Source organism: Taudactylus pleione, unplaced genomic scaffold, assembly GCF_031769625.1.
Source record: "Taudactylus pleione unplaced genomic scaffold, aTauple2 ptg000206l, whole genome shotgun sequence".
Lineage (NCBI taxonomy): Eukaryota > Metazoa > Chordata > Amphibia > Anura > Myobatrachidae > Taudactylus > Taudactylus pleione.
In genome coordinates this window covers 11,549,301-11,571,401 of record NW_028284608.1, presented here as the reverse complement: position 1 = coordinate 11,571,401, position 22,101 = coordinate 11,549,301, and the positions used below count along the sequence as shown (strand labels likewise).

Sequence of the window (22,101 nt, the reverse complement as noted above, 5' to 3'; positions counted from 1 at the left end):
TGCAGCATAGACACAGGAATGCTGTTGGTATCATCTGATTATATAACGTTTGCAAAAATAGTAACTTTCTTAAGAACACGTGGTGGTGGTGCTTGGAAAAGGGAAAGAAAAAATTTCTTTTTTTGCACAGCCATCTATGGTATGTGGCTCACGCTGCAATCCTTAAACAGAATTTAAAACTATAATATTGTTACAAGAGATACGGTTTCTTAAGTGGCCAGACCTCCACTAGCATGGAGAGAAGGATGTTAGGAATGTAAAATGATGGCAGCCATGGCACTGAGGGGGTTAATCCCCTGTGCAAAGGCTAAGCGCCATGTACTGTAAGTGTATATTTAGTCATGTGTTTTTAATGGGCTGTGCGCAGTTGTAGAATCGTAGATATGCATTTTTGCGGATCACCTTGTTCTGTGACACAGGAAGTGATATAGTAGTTATCCTAGCCCTAGTAAAATGTTTAGGGCAGTATTCAATTGTTATAACGCGCCCGATATCCCGTCTAAAGTGTCAATTGTTGCTATATTTCGCTCTGATCGCGCCCAACGTGGTCGGGTTTAGCAGCATAAAAAGGCTACCCCCGACCAAACTGCTGGGTACAATCGCGAAAAGTGCTGTTTGGGCGCCCAAACAGGTCACTTTTCGCCCATTTCAGCTCGCACCCCCCCCCCCCTGGGGCTGCGAGCTGAAATGGTACGCTGGCAGCTGATCGCGCCCGACAGGAGCAACAATTGAATAGCTCCTGTCGGGCGTGTAAAGGGGCGAAACAATTGAATACCGCCCATTGTATTAAATGACTTAAGCCTTTGTTTAGAGCCAATGCACTCCAGGGTGTATTCCTGTATTGTGGAGTTTTTCTAAAGCTGGGTACACACCTATACAATCGTCGGGCCGTTTTTATTGATTCCTGACCTGTACGCACCTGGCCACATTGAAAGATCTGGTTTTATGTTCAGTTTAATTTTCATCTGATTCAATGATACTATATCGGCCAAAAAGTGAAGAGTGTACACACTTCATACTTGCCTACTCTCCCGGAATGGCCAGGAGGCTCCCAAAAATCCGGTAGCGCTCCTGGCTCCCTGGAAAAGCGGGGCAATCCCCAGGACCCACAGCTGAAGGTCGGGGGTGTCGATGATGCGATTCGCATTGAATCACGTAATCATGGCACCGCCCCCCGCTTCACAATGCCGGTAATCTCGGTATTGTGTAGTGGAGACAGGACCATGGCTACGCCCCCGATCCGCCCCTCATGCCAGGTAATGTCCCTGGCCATGCCCCCCCCCCCACTATGCCAACCTGGCTGCCTCCTCCCTGAGGGAGCAGCCAGAATGTCGGCAAGTATGACACACTTTCGACTGTTCTTTTCGATGTCAACGACACCACCACTTCATACACCTCACAATACTCTCTCACTCTCTTAGAGCTGCCTCTGGTCTATGCCTCGTCTCCGGTCAACACCTCTCTCTCCCATCTACAAGATTTCTCCTGTGCTACTATCCACTCATGGAATTCCCTACCATGCCCTATTAAACTCTTGCACAGCCTTCATATCTTTAAACACTCTGAAAACCCATTCCATTAAAAGAGCTTATCCTATTCCCATGTATACTACTCACATTAATACACCTTCACAGCTGCCCCAAATTTCACTCTGTGCCACACTCTCTTGTTTCAGCGGTCCCGCTTTTAATAAATAAATAATAATACAATAAATTATAACGTAAGGTCTACCATGATCCCATACCCTGTGATTTCATGTGTGCACTTATTCTTAGTATACAAAAAGGATAAAAAACATAACTTCCTTTTAAAAAATAACCCTGAGAAAGAGGAGAAACGCGTCAAGGCTTTGATACTGACTGCTGCTAACTCTTCTCCGGACCACCGGCATCAGGTTGTCAATGTGTCCTGCTTTTGTCTGCTTAATTGCAAGAACTCTTGCTGCCCACCTGAACATTTCATCTGCTGTGATCAAGAGGTCTTGGTAATTATATTACGTGGGTCAATTGGCTCAGCTGCAGGAGTTCCCCATTTGCCGTGACTTGCGGCTCCGGCATCTGGGAGTCTTGAGCGGTGCATGCAGCCACAAGTGCTCTCCTTGCACGGTGAGACATTCACAGATCCTCACCACAGAGGTAACATATCTTTTTATTCAGCTTCTATATCTACACTCTCAATTACATTTGTGACGCTGGTATGATTTACATTAAAGTTCCAACTAACCAGGGAACTGATAATGATTTGGACTTCTTATACAATATTATAGGCATATGAATAATTTATCTTTTATATATCTAGCCAAATAATAGTATTTTCCTAACTGCTACATAGTGATATTATATTGTTTAAATTGATATTTTATGGTAAGATTTTACTACTTTTTATCTTCAGTCAGTGTTGTTTAAATTAAATGTTATTCTGTCTGAATAAACAAATGTTATGACCATTTAAACAGCTCATGGGTTAGTAGTCCCTTTTTACATATATTTTAAACAACTGTCTTTATTTAGTGTAGACTCAAATACACTTTCTGTGCACTTATTTTTGTCTTGTATTTCCGTTTTCAACAAACACAAAATGGCAGCTGCTCAATCAAGCTGGCAATATTATTCAAGTGCATGAAAGGAAGGGGTCATACCAAGTAGAAAAAGTAGGGGGGTTTAACCCCCTATTGTTCCCCAGCACACTGAATTATACTTGCAACAATATATGAAAACTATATGGTAATAGGAATTCAAAGATATTAGTTGCATGCATTTGCAAATACATGGGAAGCTGCTAGGCCAAGTCACGGCTTCTCCGTCACTAGCAGTCCCTAACACTAAGCGGTTCACGTCCGGGGAGCAGGGCACCCCAAAAAATGTCCAGCCCAGGATCCCACCAGGGCATCACACGAAAAAAGGAAGAAGGGTGACATTGCAGTGTAAAGTATATATGTGTAAGACTAATTAATAAGTGTTGAAAAAGGGGTTAAAATATATGTGAAAAATTACATGAATAAAAGACAAATATTAAAGGTGATGTGAAAAGTAACTATGTTTATTAAGTGTTTTCTACTACAAATCCCTGTTTTCGGCATCTACTTTTTGCCCCCACCGCCAGATGCTCCGGAGCACTGTGACGCCTTACAAATCAAAGCAAACAGCATGACGTTGTTTAATCTCACCTCGCTCAATGAGGGAAGGAAGTAATGCAGAAATTAGAAGTGTAACGGCACTGATGGTGCTCCCCAGGAGAATAGATACACATCAGGTTTAAAAAAGGAAGGAAGGAATAACTGGTGCGGGTACGCTTACGAAAAAGAAAAAGGATGTCAATAAATGCAATGAGTGTTAGCCCCCAGCACGAAGTGTAAATGCAATTTTAAAATAACTATTCCTGGGATTATATAATTCATAATATGAAAATACTTAAGGGAAATTCAACACGTTATAAACGGAAGCTACCACCTGCAATTGATTCCTCTGAAAATATGTTGGTACAACATACAGTGGGCTTTACTGCATCCAAACCATGTATGATGGGGATGTAGTCAGCATCCCGGCGACGGGCAAAATACCTGGGTCGAAATCCCGAAAGTGGGCATCCCAAAGGTAAGTATCTAGTGTTAGGGGGAGGGTTAGGGTGTGGGGTTAGGGTTAGGCACTAGGGGGGAGGGTTAGGTATAGGGTGCGGGGAGGGGGAGGTTAGGTTTAGGCACTGAGGAGAGAATGTTAGGTTTAGGGTGCGGGGAGGGGAGGTTAGGTTTAGGGTGCGTGGAGGGGAGGTTAGGTTTAGGCACTAGGGAGGAGGTTAGAGTTAGGCACCGAGGAGAGAATGTTAGGTTTAGGGTGCGGGGAGGGGAGGTTAGGTTTAGGCACCGGGGAGGGAGAGTTAGGCGTAGGGCTAAGGGTTAGTCTTACCTTCTTTCCTTATGGGTGTCGGGATGCTGCTGTCGGTATTCTGACCAGTGGCATCCCGACCGCTGGGATCTCATACCCAACACATATGTATATAATAATAATAATAACTATATTGTATATATTTTTTTATTTATGTAGCACTTAATAGCTGTAAAGTTTTATGACTATTGTGAGTTTTGCTCCCAATATAACATCTAGCCTTGACATGAACCCTTGGGATGGTTTAACCAAAGCCTTTGGAATAACCCATACACAGTAATTCACTGTTGGTCTTTCTACTACCCACCAAGACGTTGGAGGAAAAATAGAGATGAGAGTAACTCTGAAGGGACTATTGGATGTGTAAAAAGAAGGACTACTGCTGGTTACGTAGGGAAGTACTGTACACTGATTTGATGTGATTGGGGCACCAATAGCGCCTTCAAACACTCTCCCTGGTTGTAAATTATTGCATCCGGTCTGGTGAGCTGCCGTTCTTTCCTGCCACAAAATAGCCAACGATCAATCACCAACCAACAAAAACTATAAGGGAGGGAGGGTAGGAGGAATGGAACAAAGAGGCTTTGGCCTACAGCACAAAGCTTTTACATGAAGCCCAACACAAACACTCACCTGCCACACCACAGGCAGGCTAGGTCACGTGATCAGCCCTAATGTCAGCCCCCATCCTAGAGATTTAAACTACCTCATTCATAAAGCATTCATTAAGTTTTTCTAACTGGTAACTGGTAAGTAATGACATCATCATTTGGAATTTTCAATAAAAGAAACGCAGCTAAAACCCTTATGTTGTAAATAACAACATTATTCCCTGATGTAGATTATGGATACAGGACAATGTATGTATTGCACATTTTCTACAAGGGATTTATTTTGTTAAAATTACTGCTCAATGACAGTTTAGATCTATACAATGTACAATATGCACATCTGACATGTAGCAAAATATGTAACAAAAGCTGCATTCATTTATGTACTTGTATTATTTGGAAAGTGTCACTATGTAAGAATCAAAGGTCCAGTAATCGTAAATTCTTTATAAATTCCAACATAGTGTCCTTTAAAAAAAAAAAAAAAAAAGGGGAATAAGGAAAACAAATATCCATGTAATATGTTAATAACGGTATGGTTTTATTTTTTATTAAAAGTAAATCCAAGTAAATAACTTTACATACCTGGAAAATTCAGAGATTATTTCAAAGACTGAAGTAATCCCATAAATAGTTAAGGAAGATTCTGTAACGTAAATTTAATTAAAGTTCACAGCTGGCATTCCAAAAGGAAAACACTGGCACATTAGCCGCAATATGAAGCGAGTAAATTAAAGTTTATGCTGCATAAAAATAGTAAGCAATCTGATGCGGCCATACTTAAGTATTCCAAGTTGGGGGAATAACAGCGACAATACAGGACATTATTTACTAAAGCACATATGACCCCGGTGCACAAATCCAAATATTTATGTTAACAGATAAATCTAAAGTTACAATAAAATTATTAATTTATTTAACTTCTTTTCCTGCCAACCGGTGAAGCCTTATTACAGTGGAGTGGGTTGCAGTTCTTTTAGGTGCCCTCTAGAGTACAAATCTAATTACATATTATTTACAAACCATTAGCATATTGTGTAGACTTGTACAATGGGAATATGTTATTTTTTTTTTATTATTATTACATATAACAATATAGCAATATGAGAATAGTGAAAAGAGGTCCCTGCTCAAATGAGTGTATAATTTAAATGGTATGGGTGTACAGTAAGGTAGTAGCAAATCTGTGGTTGATTGCCATACTGTCCTGATATAGGTGGGACAGACCCAATTCTTGGGAACTGTCCAGTGATGGGGAGAGGTGTTGGGGGCAGTCTAGATCTTCAGAACCGCTAGATTGTCTCCAATGGTGACGAGACTGTGCCCATTTCTGACGTGACCATTCCCCTCACATGCTGTGGCCGTACACCCTGTTCGGATGGGGAGTGACAGCGTCACGAATCCCAAAACTTGGACTTTGGGGGCGATGTGTGATTCTATGCAGGTGATGTACCCCACTATGGGGGAGATGTATCATGCCTTCAAAAGAGTGGAGAAGTGGTCAAGTGAAGACATTACCCATAGCAACCAGTCAGTGTCTACCTATCATTTTATAGAATGCACTTGATAAATCTGAGATAGAAGCTGCTTGGTTGTCATGGGCAACTTCTCCACTCTTGCTTGATACATCTTCCCATAGGCTTTCTCAGTCGTAGAAGCATTGTGAGAAGTCCCATAGAAGTATATGGGAAACTCAGTTTCCTCCTCACAGATGAAGAGCTTCAGTGGTCAAAACACTGTGTGCTGTGGCTCTCTCCTCTGCAGCGGCTCTCACCTGACAGGGAGCAGCTGACAATTAGCTCACTGATATGAATACATTTATACCAAACATTTTAATGATCAGAACTGGGTTTGTTTACTCCCACCAAGCTGTCAAACTTTTTCTTTAGTAGTCGTTTTTGTTGTTGTTTTTCTTGTTGTTGTTTTTTTGTTGTTGTTTTTTTGTTGTTCAAAATAGCTGCCATACACATACCTCAGATTGTTTGCCGGTCAAATACCTGTAGACAGCCATGATACGTAATAGTGGCAACAGAATGCACAAATGAGAGGACACAAAATCCAACCTGATTTTCGGTTATGTTTAATCCCCTATTTTATATAACTAGCTACATAACAAAACACACCCATATAACCTTGTAATAATCTATTGTGTATTTCAGGAGGTTGTGGGTAATTCTATATTCTCTTAAGGGACCTATCCATTAGGCGACCTGAAAAACTGAACGACTAGCGTTCAGTCCTTCAGGTCGCCGGGTGCAGTGCCCGCACTGAACGGCGTTCACTGAACGTCTTTCAGTGCAGGATCCCAACCTCCTATCTCGGAACATGGGGAACTTGACGATCGTCGTTGGGTTGACCAGTATGTTCCGTAGATAGACAGGGTCAGCAAGGACCCAGCGTGCACACGCATCACTGGTCCTTGCCGGCTATCCATTACACGACTTTGTGAACAATGCAACCAAAACCTCCTGATTTTGGTCGGATCATTCCAAAAGTCGTGTAATGGAAAGGCCCCTTTACGCTAGTTATCTGGCCATATGTAGACCCAAACATCTGCTCCAGGAATATAATATTGGTTACTCTGTCACATATATCAAACAGATGTGATAAGAAAATGGAAGTGAAAATCTCCCAGGAATGCGATGTCTCCAGTAAACTAAGCATAATCCAGGGAATGTGGAGTATAGAAACATTTTACAAGAAAAGGACATATAACACATAAACATTAAATGGAGAATTGTTGAAGTCATCTACAAATTATACAATGGTACAGTACTGAACACCAATCTTCCGCTTACACAACTAATCTATTTACAGCGATAGTACCAACTTAAGGCTATCTTTCCTATTGGGCTAAGGACTCACAAAAATAAATCACAGCAACCAAACATATGCTTGCTTCTATTGTCTAACTAGCACTAGACAGACAAGCTAATTTGCAATTGGTTTCTGCGGTACAGTGCACATTTTGTACCTAAATGCAATTATGAATAAGCCCTGGTGTCAGTTATAGTGTTACTGTATGTGTTGGAGGAGGTGAGACTAGCGTTTGCTGGAAATTTAATAAAAAACCCTTAAAGATACTTTGCCTATCGAGACAAAAATGGGGGCAACTCCCAAAAAGTTTGCCTAAATCAATGCATCAGACACAATGATCTGACTGGCCACAAATCGCTCTATTGCTGCCCAATTTAAATCTCATCCCGGATATACAACTAAAAAAAAAACATAAGAATGCTCCCACACAAGTTTTAAAAGGGGGGTGACCAGACCTATCTACTGCCCAGAAGATACAGCCCAGTTGGGGCTGTAGCAGCCAATCATGAAGGCCAGGTTAGCGGGCCAGAAGGCCTGTGGCCATACCTGTTATAAGCAGGCAGGACTGAGATTTTGTGCACAGAGTAGCTGCCCTTGATAGTTAGGGTTGATTAAGGTAGGTAGCGCCCTCAATGAGGGCTTAAGCTGGCCACACACTAGACCAACTTACATCCAACCGGCCAACTTGTTGATTGGTTGGAAGGAAAATCTGGTAAGGAATGGGAGTAAATGATGATCAGCAATTTGCTCCTAAATGCCAGAAAACAGACAAATGCCAGAAAACAGATGAAAATGGTCATCAGACAAGTTTGTTGTTTGAACAAATTGTTTAGATCAAACATTTAACAGTTTTTGTTAATTTTCTGGCGTTTGGGAGAAAATTGCTGATTGTCATTTGCTTTCATTCCTTACCAGATTTTCATTCCAACCAATCAACAAGTTGGCTGGTTGGATGTAAGTTGGTCTAGTGTCTGGCCAGCTTAAGCTGTTTCTTATTTTCTGTTACCTTATGCTAACTATATTAAAGCACCATTCTTTTTGTTTTATGGAGACCATAAACTGAGCACCCAAATACTGCACCACTGACCTATATATATATATATATATATATATATATATATAAATACTGTATATATGTATACACAACAGTTTCCAATAGCCGGCACTCCCCAATGAAAAAGTACTTGCCAAGGTGCTCGCTTCCAATGAAAAATATGTATAACAGTAGCGCAGCACTCAATGGACTTTATATACAGTTATAAAGACTCTTAGGGGCATATTCAATTAAGTTCAAAAAGCCGTTTTCGGGGAGAAAGTTTCGCCGGTGACATCATTTCGCCAGGCGAAAAAACGTATCCCCGTATTCAATTGAGGGGACTTTTCGCCGGTGCGGAAAGTCAATGCATTGGACTTGGCGGTAAAGATTTGCCTATGAAAGCAGGTGGAAAAAAGTGCAGAATTGGGGTTATGGGGTGCAAAATTGCGGAAACCACACAGCACCCTTGGGACAGCCCCCCAAAGCTAAACTGTGTCAACAAAAAATTAAAAAATACTTAACACCCCAAAAAATTACTTTCAATTTGGGGTCGAAAAAACACAAGTTGGGGGACAAACATAAAAACTAGCTAAATAGACTCCAGGGGGGTCCCCAAGTATGCGCCAGGTGTTTTTAAGATTGCAGGTGGTTGCAGCAGGTTTAAAACGTCACTTTAGCAACTTTAAAATATGCTAGCACCCATTTTCATGTACCCCAAATTTGCTGGAACTAGTTATTTTGAAGGAAAAAAAATGCTTAATGCCATTCTTCACCACTTATGCAAAGACGCTAATAGCAAGCAATTGAGAAAACTAAAGTACACAGAATAGCTTTATTAGGGGTACTAGTACATACCTATAGTGATCCCCTATGTTAGTGCAGCTTTACGGGGGGTACAGGCTGTTTTCCCCATTTTCGACAGTACTTTTTGCTTGCTCCGAATTTGCTGTGTGCCGTTTTCACAGATTTCTAAATACGGGGATAAGCGGGGACACGTGCAATACTTTTCCGCATGGAAAACCAGCGATGACGTTGAAAACCTCGCCAGGCGACAAGTTTTCGACTTTTCGCACCGAATTGAATATGCCCCTTAGTCTGTAGCTCCTGCAAAGTTTTGAGGTTTATTCCTCGCCCTCAGGCAGTCATTGCAAAACATTTTGTATTGACTGCACACATCAGTGCAATATTTTAAAAAGTTCTAAAAAAACACATATAGTAATACGTCTAGAGCAGTGAATCTCAACTGCCGTCCAAGTACCTCCAACAGGTCATGTTTTGAGGACTTCTTTAATCATGCACAGATGAGTTAATCTATATTGCAGAATCTGTAATTATCCCACCTGCTTTCACAAACAGAAATCCTGAAAATATGACCTCTTGTGAAAACTTGACGGTTGAGGTTGAGAACCCCAGGTCTAAACAAAACAAAAATCAAATAGTGTGCAACTAAATACTTAGTTGCACACTATTTTGTTAACATAAATCACTGTAGCAGGCTATAAGAAGATTCTTGACTTACTGCAGTGGCGGGCTGGGCCGGGGGGCAGGGTGCTATTTGCCCCCCGGGCCGCAGCGTCATGCGGGCCGCGGGCAGTCTGTGTCACTGTGACACAGACTGCACCGCGTGTGTAGCGCTGACCGGACAGAATTCGGTCAGCGCTACACAGTACAAACACACAGCCGCCGGCTCCGGCAGCTGTGTATTTGCTGTAATCAGCAGCCGCTGAAAGTCTGTCAGACTCTCATCAGCTGCTGCTGCTCCCACTGGCTGGAGCCATCTTCCGGGTCCCGCAGTGGGTAATGGGAGAGACGTCGTCATGACGACGTCTCTCCCATAATGCAAAGCAGCCGGAGGAGCCGGTAGAAGCGTTGGGACCAGGAGCGGGAGTTTCAGCTAAGTGTTTATTTTTTTTTTATTAAGTCTCTCTCTACTGGGTGGGGGACTACTGGGGGCACTACCAGGGAGGGGATTACTATGGGGGCACTACCAGGGGGGGATTACTACTACTGGGGGCACTACCAGGGGGGTGGATTACTACTGGGGGCACTACAAGGAGGGGGGGACTACTACTACTGGGGGCACTACAAGGGGGGGGACTACTACTACTGGGGGAACTACAAGGGGGGACTACTACTACTGGGGGCACTACAAGGGGGGGCTACTACTGGGGGCACTACAAAGGGGGGGACTACTACTACTGGGGGCACTATAAAGGGGGGGACTACTACTACTACTGGGGGCACTACAATGGGGGGGACTACTACTACTGGGGGCACTACAAGTGGGGGGACTACTACTACTGGGGGCACTGCAAGTGGGGGGACTACTACTACTGGGGGCACTACAAGGGGGGGGACTACTACTACTACTACTGGGGGCACTACAAGGGGGGCTACTACTGGGGGCACTACAAGGGGGTTCTACTACTACTGGGGGCACTACTACTAGGGGCACTGCATAGGGGGGAGGGGACTACTACTAGGGGCACTACATAGGGGGAGGGGACTACCACTGGGGGCACTGCATCGAGGGACCACTGCTGGGGGCTCTATATAAAGGGCAATACAGGGGGTACTGCATAGGGGGGAGACTACAACTGGGGCCACTATTTAAGGGGCATTGCATAAGGGTTACCACTATTGGGGGCACTGCATGGGGGGTGGACTGCTACTGGGGGCACTATATAAGGGGCACTACATAGGGGGTACCACTATTGGGGGCACTATATAAGGGGCTTACTACTGGGGGCACAAGGGGCACTGCACAGGGGGGACAACTACTGGGGGCAGTATATAAGGGGCTTACTACTGGGGGCACAAGGGGCACTGCATAGGGGGGATCACTACTGGGGGCACTACTGGAGGCCTGCATAAGGGTGTTCTCTCCTGTGGCACACGGGGGCACTGCATATGGGCACTACGACAGGGGGCTGCCCCTAATCTTTATTTTTACCTTACATTAATCCCATATGGACCCGCCTCCTCCCTGAAACACTTGAGGGGGGGCGGCGCCGTAGCACGCACGTTCTTCGGGCACCCTGGCTACACGCTACTCCTCTGCCAGGGCCGCCTGCATGCATTTGCCCCCCAGGCTAAAAGTTGCCAGCCAGCCCCTGACTTACTGTACATTATCTTCTTTTTTTCATGCAGCTATTAGTGAATTATAATTCTGCTGTCATGGACAACCATGGCAACCACAGACACATGATGTATTGAGGAGAGAGGTTTTGGAATGACCTTCTGAGCTCTGTACAATTGAGGCTGATTCAGCTGTGGACGGAATTGCAAAGCCGCACACAAGCGCCATTGCAATTCTGTCCTGGTAAAATTCAAATACTGCAGGAAGCGTCTGAAGTGAAAAGACACCTCCTGTCAGCATCTGCGATCCCGGTGCTGCGACTGAGGTTGCCATCACGACCGTTTGGAATCGGGAATCTGCGTGAATATTCCACTCTATGTCCTCTGATGAATCAGGCCCACTGTACACTCGGTACAGTGAACCCTCTCTCCCCCTTGCTTCTCCTTCCTCTGTCAGTCATACATCTCCAGGGAGATTCTGAAAGGAGATGATTTGTGGGCGGATAGTTAAGAATAGTGGCTGTCAGTTACTTAACTTTGCCATTTGTTAAAATTTATGTGACGCTAAAGTGCATTAGTCACTGAAAATACAAATATCTCAGTATATAAAAACAGAAGTATGTGAAGCACTCAGATTTACTGAAGACTATGGGCAAAATTTACTAAGCGGCGGTTTGACGGCGGTTTCTATTCTATTCTAAACCCCGGTGGTTTGGTGGCGGTTTTGCAGCGGTTTCTAAATGACAGCCCTGTTCTATTGTATTCTAAAATGTGTTTTGATGGCAGTTTTGCGCGGTTTTGGACTTAGTAAATCTGCAGATAGCAAAACTGCCGCCAAACCACAGTCAGAACACATTTTAGAATATAATAGAACAACGAACAACCGTAACCCCCACTTCTGCTGTGAATGTTCTAAATTTGAAGAATACAGATGTGTCCTCATACATCTAGCGATGTGACTAGGAGGCACTAGCAGCTTCTGCTGATTAAAATGATATGCGTCATGCCTGTATTCGTGGGCAACTGCGGCTGTATCTGCATGTGAAATGCTACGTTACAGTATAACAGCCGCTGACACTGTAACGTAGCATTTCACATGCATATGTAGCCGCAGTCGCACACAGAATACAGGAATGCTGCATGTCATTTTAATCAGTAGAAGCTGCTTGTGCCTCCTATTCACATAGCTGTGCGAATAAGATGCATTTGAAGGGAAAAAGTCGCATGAAAAGACTACAGAGTCGCACGGCGCTCACGCGTTATGTGTATTGCGGCATATAGCGTACGGAGGATAGATGTGTGTGGACACATCTGTACATATACAAAATCATATATATCTGGAACAATACAAAACCACCAATATCTACCGGGAAAATGATTCTACAATTAAAAACACAATCGCTATACAATAATCAGTAGTCAGTGAGGGAGGATTCATCTAACCTACATTGCTCTGTGTCTGCTTGCATTATCATCACTGTCAAAAGTAATGTAATAACCTTTAAATTGCAGTGAAATTAATGATGTTCTAAGCTAATAATAGCAACACTAGATGAATTAAACCAAGTGGTTTTTACATGAGTTTTGGCCTTTCATTATAAAAGGAATATCTTTATTTCCTGTGTGGTATACCCAGGGTACACGCCAAGGTCTGATTGCAGAATGAAAGCAGGGGACCAATATCATTATGTAGTTTTATTTATTTTAGGTTGCTTAAGAAATATCCAGCAGGTAGAAAAATTATATTTTTAGACTTATTGGGGGAGATGTATGAAGCCCAGAAACGGTATAAGCGCACGTTAGGTGCGCTGATACCGCTTTTCCCCATTGTATGATCGGGGGTCTGGGTGGTAAATGACAGGGGCGCTATGTGACCCTGTCATTATCGGCGCTGCTATCTACAAGATAGCAGCGCCTATAGCCTGGGCCATATACGAACGGTCAGATCGCCTGACCGTTCGGCCCGCTGTAGCTGTCGTTATCGACAGCTACAGCCTGGCGCTGTCCTATCTCCACAGCAGGGACAGCGCTATCCCTGCTAGGGCGTCTGCCAGCTCCAGGCTGCACGCAGGGATCTCGCGATGCTTGCGAGATCCCACGCATGTTCAGTGGAGCCGGCCGCGACAGAGACACAGTGCATCAGCACTATGTTGATGCGCTGTGGTCTCTAGCGGGTAGCGCCGGAGGGGGGAGTTAACGCTTCCCCTCTCCGGCCGATGAGATGTTCTTACATCTCATCGGTAGTGCTTCCTGCTTCGCCTCGGTAAAGAGGCGAAGCAGGAAGCGTTATAGCGGCACGTTAAGTGCCGCTATCATACATCTACCCCTTTATTTGATATATTTTCAAAGCTGTGAAAAGGGCAGAAGTCCTACTTACCGTGGAATTCTGCAAGAGCATCAGGTACATTTAGGAATACTGTGGCATATTTAGGAATATTGGGGTAGATGAATTATAGCGTGCCGCTATATCACTTCCTGCTTCGCCTCTTTACCGAGGTGAGGGGAAGCGTTAACTCCCCCCTCCGGCGCTACCCGCTAGAGACCGCAGCGCATCAGCCTAGTGCAGATGCGCTGTGTGGCAGTCCCGGCCGGCTCCACCGAGCATGCGCGGGATCTCGCAAGTATCACGAGATCCCCGTGCGCTGCTATCTTGTAGATAGCAGCGCCGATAATGACAGTGAGCTTCATACATCTCCCCCATTGTGTCTTAAGATAAGTATACATGTAGATCATCCCTTCTGCTAATTTTTTAACCAAATAGGCTGAATGTTGCGTGTGTCTCCCTCCGGGCAGTTCAAAATTGTTCAAAAAGTTCTGGACGATCACAACAGAACATTTCATTGCATAAGGTGTTTGAAAAGTCACTGGCTGACCTGGAAGTGGAAGATAGCGTGGAGCCTCTGTATACATGGAGCAATTTGTAACTTGGCTGCATCCATGCAATTTGTGCAGAGTAATTGCCCATGTTACGCGATACAATTTTGCTTCATGTGACCAGATTTGCACGGCACAATAGTGTCATCACATGTATACATAATCATGATTACAAGCATGTAATGGGCGTCAGTGTTACTGTTAGTGGTTTCTATCATTCTAGGCTGTAATGATTTCCGTATCTGCGACCTTTGTACCCATCTGAGTCCCTTATCCTGCTCTCTGAATCACTTATAATATTTGTTTGCCGCGGTCAGATAAAATAACAGCACAAACATATTGTCCTGATAATGTCACAGGACTTTGAAACCCTTTGAAGTTCATCAGCAATATCTGCAATTCCTCAGCATGTTTAGTGATATTCAATCTGCGCTTAGGAAATTGGTAAAGTTTATTTGACACATTCACAATATAATGGAACATGGGGCTCCTCTGCTACTGTTTGTTGGACTTTCCAAATCACCCACATAAGTTAGGGAATTAGACTGTGGTTAAACCTGTGGTTAATTTAAATTGACTGAGGACTAATTAAGTCACCTGTGGTCAAGCATGGTGGATATCCTTAAAACCTGGACTGTTTGGGAACCTCTGTGCTAGTCATTAAAGACGTGGCCCCCAAACTCGTTCCTCAATGCACACGTACAGGTTTTAAGGATATCCATGTGACTTAATTAGTACCTCAGTCAGTTTGATTATACCATCTGTGAACAAGCTTGGATATCCTTAAAACCAGGACCGTTAGGTGCCTTGAGGACCAAGTTTGGGAAAACCTGCATTAAAGACTTAAGTTGTATATAGCCATGTATTAATGGCATGTGTTTGTTGGTATTTTATTTAGTTCCACTCTATGGTTCTATAAGGATACCTGTATCGTATGTGCTAAACTGAGACATAAATATTGTTTTTAATGCAGCAATACTGAGATGTGGATCCATCCAATAGCATTCATCTCCAAAGGAACTAAAGTTAGATTATTTACTCTTCCAATGGCGAAATGAGAATAGAATTTCAGTTTGCTTTAAATAAGCTCAAAATGTGTATGGATATGTAAGTGTATTCCGGAGATAGTGTTCCGCAGCGTCAGCAGTCCTCATATCCACGGAGTCATTAGTTCATGATGAAGAGCTTCTGTCACTGTGCCCACTAGGTACAGCATGCTGCTTCTGTGGGATAACGGGCTGTAGTCAGCAGCTTCTGCTGAGGAGCTTAGAATATTTCTTTATGAACATGTTCTGTAACTTCTTATCTTTAATTAAAGTTTTTCTCAACATGCATCTTTTACTATAACTGTCTTTTCCTCAATAAGGGGGAGATGTATCAAATCTTAAAGAGAGAGATAAAGTACAGGCTGTGCTAGAAAAATGACAGTTAGATGCTGATTGGCTGGTACTTTATCGCTCTCTCTTTCTCTCCAATATTTGATAAATCTTCCCCACAGAGAGACAGAACTATGCTAACCTAAAAGTAAAACCGATGTTCTACGTGTAATATAGTTGCTGGATGAAGTCATCAAGAGAGTCTCATACTGTCTGTTTAATCTTCTATCATCCCAGCAATTCTAATGTAAACTCAGTGCAACCCCAGTCTATTTAATACAAGGTAGTTTACGACTTGATGGTCATGGAGACTGGCCATACTGATGGTCAAGCCATTGCTTGGGCTGTAGGAACATGTAGGACCTCATAATCTGCACATAATGTAAATCCAGAAGAGGTAACAATTATAATGTGGACTTCCTTTACTGTCAATGTAATCAGAGGTCCCTTGTTGTAATAAAGGACACAAGTAAAAAAGTATGTTGGCCACCACTAGTCGGAAATAAAGATGGGAAACCAATATAACGCGATGCCCATGAAGTGTCTCCGGAACGGTCAGACGAAGGCACCTTGTGACCAGTAACATAGCTAATTTTCCCTCTCATCCCTTAGAGGCTCACAGGAGAATTAATGGTGTGTAGCTACTGTATTAAGCGGTACTGTGCACAGCCAAACATTGTGACAGCACTTCACACTGAATTGAACGCCCCATAGGCAACCAATGACACAATCTAAACAACAGGAGTGCATGCCCAGATATAACCTATATAATTAATGGTTTGCCATTTAAGGGACGTAGTCAATTAGTTTTGCACCTGCGATAAAGTTTCACCTGCTGGACTTTTCTCCTACATCACGTATTTTAGCCGCGGTAACTTATCGTGCGCGCCACCGCTATTCGCTGTATTAAATTCCAAAAGACACAAAAACGGCAACATGCAAAGTCAGAACAGGCGAAAAGTGGTGTCAGAATCTGGGAAGTCAGCCTGAACCCCCCAATAAGCTGCAGAAACATTGGGGATCAATGCAGTAGTGCCCAATTAGCCCTAATAAAACTGTTTGGGGTACTTAAGTTTGCACAATTGCCACTAATTAGTGTCTTTGCACAAGTGGTGAAGATTAGCATAAAGCAGTATTTTTTGGAGTAAATAATTAGTCCTAGCAAATTTGGGGTACCTGATAATGGGTGCAAGGATCTTTTAATGTCTCTAAAGTTAACTTTTAAATAAAGTGAAATTCCACCCCCAATAGTGCACCTGTAATCCCCAAAACTCTTGACCCCTTCTTAGAGAACCCCCAGAACCTTTTTTCGCTAGTTTGTGAACTTGTCCCCCCACTTTGTGCTTTTTCACCTCCATATTCAAAGGACTTGTTTGGGGTGTTCTTAAGGATTTTTTTTACAGTTTTTTTAACGCAGTTGTCCATTGGGGGGCTGGCCATGGGTTCTGAGTGGTTTCCCCACCTTTGCACCCCCAAACTAAACTTTTGCACTTCTTTTCTCCACTTATTCAGAGGCGAATCTTTTTCGCCTATTACATTGCATTGAGTTTGCGCATATGCGAAAAGCGGATGGAATTGAATACGGCGATGCTTCTCCGACAGCCAAAGAGTCGCAATCGGTGATACTTTTTCACAGATCTCGGCTTTTCGCAGCTAATTGAATACGGGCCTAAATCTGTTCAGGTAGCCAATAAAAAGCATCACTTTCATTTCTGCTCCTATCAGTAGCTAACGTGGTACAACACATCCATGCTGAAAATAAGGTCTGTGTTATGTTGTCTGCCACATGCAATAGCAGTTCCCCATGTAATACAGAATAGAAAATCCAGTTATTCGGGATGAGTCAGAGATATGTTTTAAATTCTCACTTACTATTAAGAATGTTTTCTTTTGCACATGGATCTGAGGCCAGAAACAGCAAGTTTCCCTTTTTTAGATATATATATATTTATTTAGAGTTCAATTGGTGTAACACAAGAGTTTCAGTGGGAGATGCTGTTTCTGACACAAGTGATTTAGTGGAGATGTTGTTTCCCTGTAGCATGAGCGTTTCAGTGGGAGATGCTGTTTCCTTGTCACACAAGTGCTTCAGAGGGAGATGTCGTTTCCCTGTCACATGAATACTTCAGAGGGAGATGTTGTTTCCCTGTCATGTGAGTGCTTCAGAGGGAGATGTTGTTTCCCTGTCACGTGAGTGCTTCAGAGGAAGATGTTGTTTCCCTGTCACATGAGTGCTTCAGAGGGAGATGTTGTTTCCTTGTCACGTGAGTGCTTCAGAGGGAGATGTTGTTTCCCTGACACATGAGTGCTTCAGATGGAGATGTTGTTTCCCTGTCACATGAGTGCTTCGGAGGGAGATGTTGTTTCCCTGTCACGTGAGTGCTTCAGAGGGAGATGTTGTTTCCCTGTCACGTGAGTCCTTCAGAGGGAGATGTTGTTTCCCTGTCACGTGAGTCCTTCAGAGGGAGATGTTGTTTCCTTGTCACATGAGAGCTTCAGAGGGAGATGTTGTTTCCCTGTCACGTGAGTGCTTCAGATGGAGATGTTGTTTCCCTGTCACATGAATACTTCTGCAGCAGCAGTCTACCTCATCCAACTGCAGCCCAGCACACAGCAGCATGTGCTGGGCTGTTCCCAGGCAGCCGGCACCATCAGGGAGTTTTTTTCACCTGTCCGGAGGCAGGTGAAATAAAACCCCAGATAAGTACAGTTTTTCGCGTCCGTGATCACAAAAACACATGGACCCAGAAACTTATCCCGGATCCTATGTGTTTTCGCTTGAAAAAGGGATTTTTTTTTGTGTGGTAAAAACGAAGGGTAATTGAATTGCCAGGAGAACAAATTGCAGTAAAGTCACGTTTTTACCGCACAAAAAATTATCGTGGGCAATTGAATATACACCTAAGAGTGCAATGGAGTCTAACCTGAAAGAGGACTGCCAATCCTCTAAAGATAACCAAATGGTATATAGTAGCACAGGTGGCGCTTAATTGAACAAAAATAACACATTAATACTCTAAAAATAATATTGCACATTTATTGCATTCAAACAAATAATAAATCTTAAATCTTCCGGGAGTGGAGTACAAAACAATTCAGCAAACAACATGCACTTAAAAAATGTGATTCATAAGCAGGGCCGCCATCAGGGAGAGCCTGCCGCGACTGGACAGAGAGGGGGGCCCACCCACAATCCCACTGCCTGCCCATTTCAACGCCCACCCACTTTCCCGCCCGCCCTCCAACCAGCCTGGCTGTCATCTGCCTACCAGTCTGTCCACCGTGCAATAAAGTTTTTCTTTTTAATGAGACCCAGCTTGTGACATCATGGCGTCACACCGTGCTGCTGAAAGAGAGGAGCCGTGTCGCATGGGAAGTAGGTCTCAAAGCAACAAAAACAAGGTAAGTGTGGGAGCTGGCTGGGGCTGGAGAGACAGAAGGGGGAGCTGGGCTGGAGACACAGAAGGGGGCAGACTGGAGACCCTGAACATAGGCTGGCTGGGGACCCAGGAAGGGTGCAGGGGGGATGGCTGGGGAGACACAGAAAGGGAAATGTTTGGGGAGACACAGAAGGGGGACTGGCTGGGGAGACAGAAGGGGGGCTCACTGGAACTGGAGAAACACTGCATTGCTGGAGTTGCAGAAACATATCGGAGGGGCCTTGCCTATTCTGTCAGTCCTGGGCCCCACAATTTCTGATGGCAGCCCTGTTTATAAGAACCGACATTAAAATTAATAAAATTCCAGCATATCAACTCCGAATATCTCAACTTGATAAAGATACCAAAGTCCCAATCTGCAGTTACATTAATGTGTCACAGTAGCTGTCAGCTTGTTACAGAGTTCCTTAATAGAAATTATTTTTAATCCTGTTAGGCTGTGGAAACTCTCAGATGTAACTGTCAGTCTCTACACAGCCAGGTAGTAAAGGCAATCCAGCACTGCTGATCGCAGATTCCCCATTATAGGGAATCTGCTCGTGCGCAGGACCCATTTGGTGAGTGAATGGTCCTGCGTAGTTGCACGCAGACCCTTGAATGCCTCTGCCTGATTGACAGGCAGAGGCATTTAAGAGCCGGTGAGGCTTACTCAGCTGGCCGGAGGCCCGGCACCATCCGTCATCGCGACCATCAACCACCGATGGTCGCGATGGTGATCCAAATGCAGCAGGGGGTGCCTGCGTGCAGCTTTGCAATTGCGATCCTTACTGAATCAGGCCCAGTGTCTACATCAGTGGATCCTCAAGGAAAGAACCAGCTGCTAGTGATTGTGGTGTTCAACAAGAAAATAGGAATATGGAATATGGGCATGATCTCACCGCAATATGAACGTATATGTCCGTGGTGTCTCGGTAACGCTGCTGTTTCAATGACCCACCGGTCGTTGAAACAATTTCTTGTTTCTGCTAATGACAAACTATTCTTCTTTGTATCATTGTCAACTTATGATTCATTGTCATCGTAGGTTTCAACTGCAAATGTTTCCATTTTCCTAGTCTTGTAGACCTGTTGTAGAAGGCTGAAAAGACTTAGAACATTGTGAGGATACAAGTTAGGGGGCAATGCGTCCATTATCCTGGTATGCCTGAAAGAATCTGCAAAGGACCGCTCTTATGACCACTCTGTGACCCAGAAGTCCCTCTGGCGTCTTCTGCGCATGTGCAGAAGGATGCACGCACCGTGGGGAGTACATTGAAGTGATCCGATTGGATCCCTCTCACAGCACCTCTCACCTATAGAAGCCCATAGGCTTCTATAGGGTAACGCCATCTGAAAATGGCGTTACCCACCGCATCCAAGCCCCAGAATGCATCGCATTCCGAGGTGGGTTTGATCACATTTCTCCCTTTGCTGTATCCTGGTGCATATTGGTGGTAACCTATATTTCAAAGTACACTTAGTGATACTGATTTTTTGTTTTTTTTAGACAGCCAACTGTCGACATGCACAATGTTAACACTATGCCCATGTCGACATTGCATATGTTGACATAACGTGAGTGCCGACATTCAGACCTTGTCAACATTCTGATGCTGACCTTCTGAAAGTAAATATGAATTTTTACTGAATTTTTACAATACAAGAGGTTTTCAAGTCTGTCATACTAAAGTTAATATGATATATGAGTTCAACCACTCTCCGCCGGCACATAGCAGCAGACACAGTGAACAATGGATAGCATCAATAATTGCTGCTGGGAATATCCAGGTCACTTTTGCTAGTAGTTCATAGCATAGCAGAGATTATAATAGCTGAATGCACTGTAGAGTGCAGCAAAGCTGAGCAGTGAGGCCCCGCTGGGTCGGAACCCCAAGTGAGGCTCTAGAATCGTTTTCTGGGATCTGGCTGTCAGGCGTGCAGTACATTGGGAACCACCTCTTCTGGGGTTCCCGAAAAATGGGATCCTGACACTGTCAACGCATCTTAAATGATTAGGCCCCGTTGGTGAAAAGAACTCTGGAGCTCATTCAGACCTGCTCACAAGGTGTGGCCGCTCGCTGGCAAAAAGGGGCCGGATATTCAAATTCCACGCTCGTACTGCGTGCCGTAAGGACGCCCTCTATGTCTTAGCGAGCTATGGCACTGAACGCTCACTAGTATATAAAGACGCCCCCTTTCACCTCGCAACACACGTCATCTCCAGGAATTGTTGGATTAATCGGTAACATCGAGAGCCATCGGAGCTGCTAGCAGCCCTTGAGGTAGCCCTACCCTGCCGCAAGCACTGCGATCAGTGCTGGCTGAAATACATGCAGGTGACGTGTACAGTGACACTACTTTGCTAATTATGCACGCCCTTTAAACGGCGTTTTGTCAGCCTGACACGCCTGCGTCCGCAACACCACTCCCCTGTTTACAAGCCCCTTCCCCTGTTACCACCCACAAACGGCACTATCTGTCACTCAAAGTAGCAACCTGATAGTGGCTTACGAGCAACCAGAATCCGATCACAAAGACTGGCTTGCGCACGCATGCGCAGACGGGCGAAAATCACTCAGAGCGAATGAGCACGACTTAGCGACCGGGTCTGAATGAGCTCCATTGTGTCAACAGTTGAATAACTAGTGATATCCCTTGAAGATGTAGACTGTCAATTCACTAGGGACAAGTGATGCCTGTGAAGCATGACCTGTCATAATAAAATGATTAAATACTTTACTTTGATTGGACAAAGCAGTCACAACAATACAGCTAGCTTGAGAACAAAGCCTAATTTAAAGAGCCATTAATAGAACTTTCAGGACACAGAAAAGTACAATATATTTATAAATAACAATTTGAATCAACTTTTATAATAGTTGGGGACTAAAACAGAGCACAAATAGGGAAAAGAGGAAAGCGGGAGTTGGGAATACCAGGCGTATATTTTACGTTACTAGAAAAGAAATAGTTGTTTTTACTAGCATACACTTATGTAGACAGGACAGT

The 22,101-nt window shown here is 44.0% G+C and overlaps 1 protein-coding gene across 7 annotated transcripts in view; it reads right to left on the bottom strand.

Annotated features, from left to right (window-relative positions):
- Positions 1-22,101, bottom strand: part of PLCB4 (phospholipase C beta 4) — a 335,768-nt gene that overhangs the window by 184,325 nt on the left and 129,342 nt on the right. The gene's annotated exons all lie outside the window — the stretch shown is intronic.